We start from the raw sequence: 13367 nt of genomic DNA, 5'->3' as shown, positions 1-13367 counted from the left end.
TAACAGTAGATTTGATAAATATATTCAGAGAGTGTCAAAGTAGTATTTATGAACGGGAAACATACTATTTCATATATATATACACAGATGGGAAATTTATCAAAGACTACTGGATATAACAATGCTTGGCCGAACGCTCAAGCATAATAATTTGACTCGAGGACGCTCGTCCTCAATAGGGGATCTATCCAAATGAAAGACTCCCACTTCCGTTAATTTCATCAAGAAAACCGAACGTTCTGAGACCGTTCAGCAACGAACGTATGTGATCATAGGGAGAGTTCTATATTCAAATTTCTTTTACATTCCAGTTGATCTCTCATTATGCAAATCTCATCATTTCATGCGTTCATATCAACATCAACTTTTACATTTCATACAGACAATCTCATGTAAATTCATATATCTCATTTCACCAAAATAACGAACGTTCATGCCTCTAAATCACATCCAAATCATCATATATATTATTCTCAAACAGTAAAATAACGAACGTTCATGCAACTTAGTACATCAAGCGTCACATTCATATAACCAAATAACGAACGTTCACACCACATACATATTATCCATCATGCATTATACTCATGCAGTTAACAACGAACGTTCACACACATAAATCAAACCAGTTAAATTAAATAAGCTTCCCTTACCTGGAAATGACCGAACGTTCTCAGACGCACACAGACGCTCCCCTACTCAGATTCTACTGGCCAACGCTCGTTAATCCACTATACGAACGAACCCCAAAAACTAAAAATCAGAACTACCCACTTTAAGAAAATAACGAACGCATAACTCAGAACTGAGTTTGCATGCACGGGGAACGAACGTTAGAGACGAAGGGAAGGACTTACCAGCTTCACTAGCCGAACGTTCTCTCTCTCAGGAAGGCCTGGATGTCGTGCGTCCTTCCACGTTGCCGGAACCCAGAATTGGAGGAGATGAAACAGTGGTTTCTAGAGAGAGAGTGTAGAGAATGAAGAGAGAAGGAGGAGAGAATGCAGAGAGGGAGAGTAAGGAGTCTTCAGAAATGAAACAGAGTGGTGCGTGCAGAGGGAGTGGAGTATTTCTGAATCCCACTCCAAATCGGACGCACGTTCTCAGCTTGGCAGCCACTCTGCAATCGCACTACACCAGCCCATCCCGGACACACGTTACACTCTGGCAGGCGCACGTTCTGCAATTCTGATTCTCTGACAGTCCATACCGTGCGGTCGTCCATTCAGAGCCGGACACGTGTAATCCATTCTTGCGAACGCACGTTCACCCTGACTGCCCATACCGGACGTCCAATCCCAGGCAGACACGTGTATCCCACTACCAATTTCCACTACCGGTTCTGACTCAGCTTGGCGTGCGACAGCTGGCGTCCGTTAGAGAGGCGTCAGACGCTGCAGTCTCCATGTGCACCGTTGAGGTGGCTCGTCCTCCTGCTGCCATGTGGATTCCACTACGCACGCTATTTTCTGAGGCCTGACATGTTCCAATATACAAATTTGTTTTTATCAATTTTTTTACATCCTTTTAGTCATTTATGTCATGCATTGATTTTTAGTACTTTTGAATAGAAGTGTGCTTCCATATATATGACTTTCATTTGTTCTTTTACACAAATTGATTAACTACCTCTAATTATTTTTATTTACTTCAAAGAAGTTTTCACCACAATAATTATTTACTTAAATAAAAAGACAGTGAACATCACGAAGAAGAATTGGTCCATATTTAGTGCATCACTCATCAAATTCATTTATAATATACATGTTTTTGTTGGATTGGGATGAAGATGGATCCTGCTCAACTTTTATGTCTAGACGTACAACAGTTGTTCCTCTCTCTATTGAGAACAGGTGACCTCACTCCGACACTCAAGTCATATATCTTTTTTCTGAAGGTCTAAAGTAATTAAAATTATGGAAAGTATGTCTTACTCGAAATTAAACCTCTATTTACAGGGTTTAAAAGAATCAGACTTATTAATTTACCTTTTAATGGTCATTAATCTCACATTGATCACACATCAATAGCAGTTACCATATTGATTACGCTTTAACTTTGCTCAATGGCTATCGTGCCCGATCGATTGAGAAGCTCTTTTCCATGCACCAATTGGTTAGTTCACTCGACCACTCTTATCGATCAACTATGTAACAATGCTCAAACTCAATTTAGTCATACATTTTTTTCTTTTATTTGCTTTTATCAACTATTTGTAAATTTTTGGAAAAATGTATATGAGAGAAAAAAGGTTTATAGATTTAGATTTATATTTGTAAAAATAATTGTTGTAAGAAAGTTAAAAGAAACAATAACAATAAATCAAAAGTCATGATCTTAAAATGACTTTAAAAAAAAAACTTAAAATAAAAGTCATGCATCGAAATATATTTTTTTGTCAAAAATAAAATTGAAACTCCTAAACGCAACTTACTCAAAAGTGGTAGAAGAAATTAAATGAAGGAAAAATTGTCTATTAAATACTGACTTTTTATTTTTAAATCGTACTTCTATATATAACTTATTTATGAACAATGTTTTCAAAATTTTCTCATTTTAATATTGTTCACATAAAATTACGTTTCTTTTATGAATTGTTCATCAAAATCATTCTATTTGTGATGAAGAATGATGAATAACTAATAGAAATTACTTCATTAGGAGAAAAATAATTGCGAAAATGTTTCAACTTTTTAAAAGTAAGATAAATTATTAAGAAAAATGTAATGATACTAATTGAATTTTTCAAATTTTTGTAATTAAAAACATATTATACTTAAAAACGGAGGTAGTAGTTGTAACATCCCAAAATATAGCAATTACCATAATCAGAATTAATTACATTAAGTTAATAAAACAGTGCAGTCTTACAAAAACCGAACGAGCGTTAAATGCCGAACGGCCAAAAGATACAGAAATAACGAACGCTTAAACATACAAGAGTTCAAGGACGAATGGCTTTACAAAACTATAACCGAACGTCCACAAAGTAAGCGTACAGAACTAAAACACACGAGCGAGCGCTCTAAGGCTCGGCTTTAACTTCAACATCCACCAGATTTGCGTCCTGCAAATTTTCTTCTTCTAGCATTTCTTCAAGTGACGCACCACCATCTGCTCACATCCACACGGACGATCATTGCAAGGAAAGGACGAACGTACAGATACAATGGACAACACAAGGAAAAACGGAAGGGTAAGCTTATAATATTTAATTCATACACTTAACATATACGTTCAACATTTCAGCTCACACATACAACATACAATTTAACACAATGTAACATAGAAATATATATATATATATAAGACCGACCGTCCGGACTGTATGAACCGTGTAGCTACAGGCGTCCTTGCACCCGAGTGGTGTAGTAGCCAGGATATACCTAATCAGCTGCCACTCGAGGTTAGTTCGTTCTTACGTCGCCCATGTTAACTTATGGACTAAGGACCTCCTGCCATTCCCACACATGAATTACTCTCCTCTACATGAAGATGAGTATCACGGAATATCAGGATGGACCAAACCAGCATTAGCAATAGCCACAGTCATACTTTACAAATCCAATATTCAACATAAATGAGACGTTCCTCCCTGGACGCTCGTTCAAGTTCCATAATCGTATAATCATTAAATATAGTGTTCAAACATCTTAACCTTTCATATTTATAACATTTTCATTCTATGTTCCACTCTCTTAAAAAGGCGAACGTTTAACTTTCTGAAGGAATAGAACGAACGTCAAAACCAGATTTAGCAGAACCCTTTAACAATCAAAAAGACTCCAAAATAATAAAGAATATTTCAGAATATTTCAAGTACCAAGAGGTAAGATTGACTCAATTTGGACGAAGATACATCAAGAGGAATACTTAATTACATTGGGAACTTTTTGGTTAAAATGGGAAGACTGCCAGTCAATGACCGAACGCGCCAATATACAATTACTAGCCATTTAGGACGAACGCTATTTACGTTCGTTAAGAAATCAATTATAAGGACGAGCGTTCGTTTAAGACCGAGCGCTACATTAAAGCGAACGCTAGGTAGATGACCGAGCACCAATCATGACGAACGCTTGGTATAAGACCGAGCGCTATTTAGGACGAACGCTTCGGTATAAGACCTAGCGCTATTTAGGACGAACACTTCGGTATAAGACCGAGCGCTATTTAGGACGAACGCTTCGGTATAAGACCGAGCGCTATTTAGGACGAACGCTTCGGTATAAGACCGAGCGCTAATTTGAACGAACGTTCAGTATAAGGCCGGACGTTACGTATTTTAGAGTTTATGGTATTTATACATAACTGAGCTAAAACGAACGCTCAGACATTCAAATGAGAATGCTCGTTCTCGAGCGGAGTTCTTTCCAGATGAAAGAATTCCAGTCCAAGTTATTTCCAGGAAAACCGAACGGTATAAGACCGTACGGTGACGAGCGTATTTTATCATAGGAAGAGTTTATCATATCCAGATTTTTCCAACTTTCTTAACTTTAACATTTCTCATACGATACATACTTTATAATTTCATATCCACATTAATTTACATACTATACAACTTTCTTCACATTAATAAATCCAACTATACTATAGTCATACATCTTCCATACGAGTCCAATTCAACATGCATTTCAACCAACAGAAAAACATATTCATACAGCACAACAGGGTTCGTTCATGCAGACCCAGAACATCACATATACATATATTTCATACAGACAACCCAGATCATGCCTTCATAAAATCATACAAGTACAAATTAAATATATAAGCTTCCCTTACCCGGATAGCAGTGTGCGCCCTAATGCAAAAGTTGGGTTTGTCTCTTACAGCGTTCTACCCTCAGATTCACTAGACACTCTCACTTGATCTAAACACCAATATCAGGGATTACTCAGATACGGTCTATGCATGAACCGAGAGAAATGATTTCGTATGAAACCCTAAATGGACCACTACTAGAGAAGGGAACTTACCAGCTTAGATTCCAATTCTGTTCGGTCCAAAAGGAAGATCACGGCTGGACGAACGTTCCTACGGTTCTGAAACGTGATCGGAGAAGAGCTTGGTGAGTTACAGTAGAGAGAAGTTGGGAGGTTCTAGAGAGAAGTTGGGAGGTTCTAGAGAGAAGTTGGAGAAGATGAAGGTTTGAGTTTCGTGAGGTAGGAGATGAGTGGTGCAGGAGAGAGAGAGAGTTTTCAAAAATCCAGTTTTGTTAAACTTACGTTCGTTTGAACGAACGCCTCCCAAGCCGACACCTGCACACCAAACTCTGAATTGGAAGCTTCTCCCGCGACAGGTGGCGTGTGTGCATGTGGTGCAAAGTGCGTTTTTAATGCTTTCAGAGTAATGATGAGGCTCGGTTCACAGTGCACAGCAGAGTGGTGTATGGGATTGGTGAGTGGGTTTTAATGTGTGAGTGTGGAAGTGGAGTATATTAATGGTGATGTGACAGAAATTACTACTGCTAATTATTAGGGGTCTCACAGTAGTAATAGTATGTATTTTTTGTATTGGAGTGATCTTTGAAAATGAATTTCTTTCCGAAAATAAGCCCCTTTTTAAAGAAATATTACCTAAATAAACATATTTCCAATTTTAATTTCTTTTCACGTTTAAAATTCAACTTTCCAATTTCGCTTTCCTTTTTTTCTATTTTCAATTAAAAAAATTGAAAAAATTAGGTTAAAATTTAGCTTCTCAGGAACCAAATCAACCAGTACTCACTCCTGTACTCTGGAAAATCAGTTCGAATTTAGTTTCAAAATACTTTTGAAAACCATACAAAGAAATCTAATGTTATTTACTATTGAAAATTCAATTCTGTATATACCTAATTCTCCCCTAGTGAAAAATAAACAAATTTAGTTTTAAATAAATTTATATTAAGTATTATTATAAATTTTAACATCTCATTATTAATACGGTAATGTTAATTAATAATTTATTGTCACATAAAAATTTATTAAAATAAAAAAGAAAATAAAAATCAGACCAAATTTATAATAAAAAAATCATTTTATAAAATATAAATAAAATATATTTATCATAAAAAATATAAATAATATATATAAAGATAAAACCTTTTTTTATTTTATATAAATAAAAATCAAAATAACTAATTTATATCAACCTAATAATTTTTTCAAAATAAATTCTTAACTTTAAAATAAATCAACTTAGTTAAGAATTAAAAGGAAGAATATTTTTACTTAAATATTTTTTTCTTAAAGTTAGTATATAATTTTAGAAAAAAACACCCTTGACATGACATCAAACACTATTTTTTGAATACTTGTTAGAGATTGACACGTATTTTTCATTTCACTTGCCATGACGTAAGTAACAGAAGGATGTGATGCTGCACATAAATAGGAGTAAATGAGAAAAGGAAAGAAGAGAGTTAATTTTTTCAATAACGTTGAAATTCATGTTTTAATTTTATTATTCATTTATTAAATAAGTTGAAAATAAAATCAATTTCGAGTAGCTATTTGATCCAATAAATATATTAAAAAACAAAATCTAACAAAGATTTATTAAATTTTTTATTTTGAAATAATCCAAGCTATATCTATTAAAAAAATATTTATATATTCACGTAATTAATTTTATTAATTTATAATAAGATATCACTTATTATTGTCTACTTTAAATAAATATTATTTTAATAATGTTATTTAATATTACAATATAAATTTATAATCTATATTAATCTTATAAATATAATTAATATTTAAAAAAATATTCAATTATCTAATAATTACATTCATACAATCTTTCTATCATTCATTTGAAGCGCTTTTAATAACCATGATAAAATTTTACATTTCAAAATATTAATTAATTTTGATATTATCGTTGTTGTACTTCGGATAAGAAGGAGTAAAATGCATCTTATCCAAATAAAATTTATTAAAGTGTTGACCACTTATTAATTAGATTCTTTAATAATTACGTCCAAATTTTATTTATCACTTAATGTTTTATGTATTATTTATGCTTGGTTTCATGGTACGAGTTTAACTTTTATTATAAAGATTTTCTGGCTTGATGGGTAACTAGAATTCATCAATGTTTTGAGAAGTTTCAAACTTTGAATGGTCCACATTTTTATTTACTCTACAAAATAACATGATGGAAGCAACTCCAAGCTTCAAGAATGGAGCAGCTCCTTGGACAGAATGACGCAACGGACTGGTTGGATGAATGGCAAACGGAGGTGCACACCAGGTGTTCGATGGAAGGTTTGGTGCGGTTTTGGAGGTGTGTTTGCAGTGTTTCTAGCTCAGACAGCCTTCCAAGAGGGAAGGAAGCTAGAGATAAGTGTGCTGAGAAGGCACAAGTCAATGAACTTGAAGAAGAAGTGGCTGGAACCAATTCAACAGCATTTCTTTATTCAATTCAAGTTGAGTTTACAAATGATGAAGCTCTCTTTTTATAGGCAAAGATGAGCTTGGAAATGTACAATGAAAGCTACATCAGCTACATTTAAAACGTGCAGAATCCAAACGTGTAGGAGCTCCTTCCAGGCCATGTGTTTCATGTGCACTTTATTGAAAATGTGCTGAATTAGGGAAGCCACACGGTTGGCTTGTGTTCCACGTGATGCACATGTAAAATGTACTTCCAACTTGGCTATTTGGTGACTAACAGCAGCAAGGCTTCTCAGCTGTTTGCTATTGGTTCCAAGTCTTCCTTAGGATGTGTACACATGGTTTCCCCACCTTTATTGGTGACCCTTTCTTTAGTCTTAGTTGTAGTTGATACTTCTTTGGATGGGAAGTCGCTAAAGGGGTTGCCATCATTCCCTCCCTCTTTAAAAACGATTTGTCCTCAAATCGGGAAGAAAGAAAGAAGCACAACTTTGGTTTTTGTTTTCATCCTGGATCAAAAATATATCTACAAAATATAGCAAAAATGAGTATGATGAAGAAGATGTAAACAAAGATAAGAAGACAAAAGAAAAATCTTGTATTTTTGAAAAAGATTTTCTGTAAATTAGTCTTGGAAAAATGGAAAATTCCATAGTCCCAAGTTATTTGACTTTTAGCTTGAGTTACTGGTTTACACAAGGGTAACATTAACTCAAGTTTTGAATTGCCATATTTTGAAAATGATTGCACAGAATATGGGATGGCAATTGATTTAAAAGAAAAATTAATAATGGAAGAGTGCACAATAATGGGAAAAGAAGTAAAGAATGAGAACCCTTCCCTTTTAGGTTCCATGGTAATGGTAAGAGTAGGAGTTGCCAGCATTAGCAAGAGCTCCTTCTCTTTACTTTCCTCTGCTTTCTTCTTTTCTTCTTCTCTTTTCTTTTCCTCTTTCCTTGCCTCTCTTTCCTTACTTTCTTCTTCTTCTTTCTCTCTTTCTTGTCTCTCTTCTTCCTTTCTCTCTTCTTCTTTTCCCTCTCTCTTCTTCTTCTCTGTCTCTTTCTTGTCTCTCAACATCTTTTTGTAGTTTTAATTCTATTTGCTTAGCTTGCAGCTCCTTAAGTTTAATCTTAAATTCTAGTTCTCTAATAAGGAAACCATTGTCATTTAAGCTTTCAAGAAATGTTTTTCCATCTTTAATGTGAGCTCTTAATAATTGGAGGTTTCTCTTAATAGTTGAAGGCACAAACTCTTTTCTCATGCAAGATTTTAATTCAGACCAATTATGAATGGGAGATTTTCTACCTATCCTAACATGATATTGTCTCTCATCCCACCACTTTCTTGCATGTTTTTCAAATCTAGATGTGTAGAGACTAAGGACATAAGATTCACTATTGCTAGAATGGAAATAGGAGTCAGGTTTACTTTTTCTAGCAATAAATGGATGTATGTCATTAATGTCCTTTTCCCAAGCTAGGTATATTAAAGCACCAATATCCGTACCAAAGTATGGAATATTTGCTCTAGCTTGTTTATATAATTCATCCTCTATCCGATCAAATTCATGAAAGGAACAAGTCCTTCTTCTAGCTTCATCAATTTTTCTTTTAATTTCTTTGAAACTAATGGATTGATCAAAACTAGAAGACCGAGAGGACTTATATGAAGAAGAAGACCTATAAGAATCATAACAAGACATCAAAAACTTTTTTTAGAATTTTGTTAAGGATTTCTAGAAAAATTCTAGAGGTAAAATTAACCAAATAGCTTCCAGGAAGGAGAGGTGAGTCACAATGGACAAGCTTAAGAACCTTGTCCTTCCTAGCCAGAGTGTCTTTGGTTGTTTCTTACCTTAGTTTCTAGGTAGAAATCTTTCAAAAGCTTTTTAAATGCAAGAATGCTATGCACCTAGAAACCAAATGAAGGTTTATCTAAATGAAACGCGCTCCTAAGTACCACGGAGACTTAAAACATAAAAGTCAACAAGCAATGTAAAGTAAAGCAAATGGAAATGAATGAGACACGGCCCTAAGTGAAAGTGCAAGTGACACTTGGAGCCCCTTGACACACTTTCACACTAAGAAGTGGAAACTAACCTATTACAATGTTTGATGGTGCACTTGGAATTGCTTGAAAAGCATTTTTCCAAGTCACTTTAAGTTGAAAATGAACACAAAATTGAAAGAATTTACAAAGGTTCCGTGATACCAAGCCAAATTTACAATGCAATGTTGGTACAATGAAATAAAGCCAAGTGTGCCTACTAGTTCAGATTGGTTGAAGACCAAAGGTGATGTGTTTTTGCTGCTGAAATGGTTGCTGGACCAGCAATGTTAAAGTGCTCTTGGAGTCCAAGCTTGAAACCCTTTTAACACCTCATCCACTTCCTAAGATGCTACCCTCTTGGAGCAAGGAATCTGAGGTAAAACAGCTGCACCAATTCGTCACAGCACCCAAAACAAACACCAAACCAGTCAACAAACAAATCAGCTGCTGCACCAGTTTTAATTTTCGCAGACCAGTTTTTGGGCACAAAAAAGAAGCCAAACAAGTTGAATTCAAGTGAATTTAAGCTTTGAAACACAGGAGGGACACTAAAGGAACCTAGGAGAGGCACTAGAACAGATTAAACAAGCAAGAAAAAACTCAAAACAGTAATGAAATTGTGTTCCGAAACTGTTTGATGAAACTGCAAAAGTGTTTGATGAAATGCCACAAAGAACATCAGATTTTGTGTTTTCTGGTTTTTGACCTTTCAAATCTGGATTGCAGGGTTTAAATTGCTTTTTATGATTGCTATACACTTGGAGAAGCATATAAATGTATTTGGAAACTTAAACCCAGCTTTTGCCAATCCAAAGATGAAAAGTAGAATATGGCTAATGCCAAACAGCACACAAAAAAGGCATTCTGCACCAGAAAAATGGTTTGAAAATGGTGCTTTGAGATGCAAAAATGAGTTGCAGTGGTTTTATGGCAAAACTAATGGTTCAAGCAACTCTATATGCTTAAATTGAAGGTGTTCAAACTGTCAAACAGAAAGGAAATAGACCACACCCGAAACTCACTGGTCCACTTACAAAAATTAAGCAAATTCAATGGTTGGAAACTGATTGTGCATATAGGTTCAAAATTCACCAAATGAATAGTGAGAACAAGTTTGAAATGGTCAAATGTATGTGCACAAACCTTCAAACACCACAGAAGCACACAGAATCTCAAAATCACTTTTGTAGTTGCCACTTATGCAGCAAAATTGGACAAAAAAGCACCAGAAATTAAAATGCAACAGATTCAAAACTGGATGGATCAACAAAACGTGTAAGAAAGGTCCTAGCAACTAGATTCTAGCTGGAAAATGTTAGCTAGGAGATATTAAATGGCCTAAGACACAACAAAGAAGTCAAGCACGGTGCACAAACTTGATTTAAAAAACTGTGACAGTTTTGGAAACCTGAATTTAATCAACTCAAACATTAATTTTGGAATTATGCACTGAAAAATAGTTAGAATCAGTTGAAAACTGGTCAAACATATTAAACAAACTTGTCCAAAGTTTCATGAGCTGCAAATCTGAATAACACAGTGTGCATTTGATCAAGCTAAAAATGACTTTTGCTGTAGAAAATTGAAATCAGAGTTGGATGAACTCAAGCACACAGTTTGCTTTTCTGAGAGTAATATGAGTTGCTATCACTTGAGACACATTTAAGATCATTAAACAAACGTGTGCAAGGTTTAAGAACCAATAAATGTGGTCTGAAACAGCATATAGCTACTACACCAGATTTGGAAATTATGTGCAGGATTTTCAAAATAGACACACTAGTTGTCAATGCTTTAGCTCATTTGGTCAAAGCTAGACAATATGTCAATGCTTTATATGATCCATGGATAGCTATCACTGCATTGAACTCAATGAAAACGAAAAAACGAAAGCTGGAACTGGATTACACCAATGCAACAGTAAAACGAAAACTGCACAATGCACATGACTATGACATAACTGGATTTTGAATTTGCAAGTTGAAATTGAACTCAACAATGGTTTTGCACCGATTAAAATGATGAAGGAACACTTAAGGAAAATTGGAAACACAAGAACAATGATTACAAATGCGAATTGAAGCAAAACAGAAATGAAAAAAAATTCTGGAAACAGTGAGCACTGCACTGCACAACACGGTCAAACATAGAATGGAAGTAAGATCAACTTAGCTCTTGAAGCGTGAGTGGAAAACCAGGCTCTTGATGCCAAATGATGGAAGCAACTCCAAGCTTCAAGAATGGAGCAGCTCCTTGGACAGAATGACGCAGCGGACTGGTTGGATGAATGGCAAACGGAGGTGCACACCAGGTGTTCGATGGAAGGTTTGGTGCGGTTTTGGAGGTGTGTTTGCAGTGTTTCTAGCTCAGACAGCCTTCCAAGAGGGAAGGAAGCTAGAGATAGGTGTGCTGAGAAGGCACAAGTCAATGAACTTGAAGAAGAAGTGGCTGGAACCAATTCAACAGCATTTCTTTATTCAATTCAAGTTGAGTTTACAAATGATGAAGCTCTCTTTTTATAGGCAAAGATGAGCTTGGAAATGTACAATGAAAGCTACATCAGCTACATTTAAAACGTGCAGAATCCAAACGTGTAGGAGCTCCTTCCAGGCCATGTGTTTCATGTGCACTTTATTGAAAATGTGCTGAATTAGGGAAGCCACACGGTTGGCTTGTGTTCCACGTGATGCACATGTAAAATGTACTTCCAACTTGGCTATTTGGTGACTAACAGCAGCAAGGCTTCTCAGCTGTTTGCTATTGGTTCCAAGTCTTCCTTAGGATGTGTACACATGGTTTCCCCACCTTTATTGGTGACCCTTTCTTTAGTCTTAGTTGTAGTTGATACTTCTTTGGATGGGAAGTCGCTAAAGGGTTGCCATCATAACAGCTCTTATCATTGCACCTCACTTATATCACCTTACACCTCCCATTAGTCCTCCCATTAGACTGTTTTGCCCTCCATTTAATGAACTTTTGCATAGGGGATCTTGCAATAATGGTTGCTGGTATAAACCCTGCATTCCCTTCTTCGTAACTCACTTGTTATTGTGTTATGTTGTTCGTGCGAGAGGTTTTGTGGTTTTGCTTCCATTTTGTGGTGTTGTAGTGGCCCAACGTTTTGGTCGTAGGAAGAGGAAGGTGGTGAAGCCGACATTCAAGGTAAGCACTGAGCTCGTGGCACACTTAACCGACATTCGAAATACGATTAAGGGATTGTCAGAGTTCAAACGCCGGTTAAGGGTCACTAAACTTTGAGTTACGGCAAAACCTTAATTGGCGTTGGAATGCCGACAAGCCTTAACCGTACTTTGAACGTCAGTTAAGGTTGTCGAGAGAGAAGAGAGTTTGTGATAGAAAAAAGGAAACAAATGATGGTGCTTTTAAGACAATGTCATCAAGAGTTGTAGAAGGAGCAACAAATTTTGAAGAGACCCTTTTCATCGGGTGCCATGTTTATCACACGTCCAACCAAGGCACTACAAAGCAGATCAAATTTGAGCTACACTCCTTTTGGATATACTTTTTTGTTGTTGATGCTAAGGAGCTAGATTTTGGAAGAAGCTTAGTGGACTTGAGTGAGCTGATAAAAGAATCCATTGAGAAAAACCGACAAAGCACTCGGGTGAAGCAATGAGACACAAGCTTTGGCTTATCAAGAAAGGCAAAAGGAGGAGAACTTGTTCTCAAACTGGGTTTCCAAATAATGGACAAAGATGGAAGAATTGATATATACAATAATCAAGTGGACAATTCAAAGTCCAACTCTAGCAAGCTTGGTAATTTCTCTTCATTTGCATGTAAACAATCTAAGACATCATTCAACATGTCTAGTCCTAAAATGGCAAATAGAAATTATACATGGAGTCCTTCAATATCGAGAATAGGAGAGGATATTCAAGAAAATTGAAAATGAAATGTGTCAAAACAAAATGA

The 13367-nt window shown here is 35.7% G+C and overlaps 1 long non-coding RNA gene across 1 annotated transcript; it reads right to left on the bottom strand.

Annotated features, from left to right (window-relative positions):
- Window positions 1-7377: 7377 nt before the first annotated feature.
- On the bottom strand, window positions 7378-12297 carry LOC128197975 (uncharacterized). The gene is made up of 2 exons (XR_008250741.1): window positions 9650-12297; window positions 7378-7908 (listed from the first exon to the last, which is right to left on the bottom strand). It is a non-coding gene; the product is annotated as an uncharacterized LOC128197975 (long non-coding RNA).
- Between the last annotated feature and the right edge of the window lie 1070 nt (window positions 12298-13367).

Source organism: Vigna angularis, chromosome 7, assembly GCF_016808095.1.
Source record: "Vigna angularis cultivar LongXiaoDou No.4 chromosome 7, ASM1680809v1, whole genome shotgun sequence".
Classification (NCBI taxonomy): Eukaryota; Viridiplantae; Streptophyta; class Magnoliopsida; order Fabales; family Fabaceae; genus Vigna; species Vigna angularis.
The sequence above is the reverse complement of the archived record's forward strand: the minus strand, read 5'-3'. Positions and strand labels throughout refer to the sequence as shown.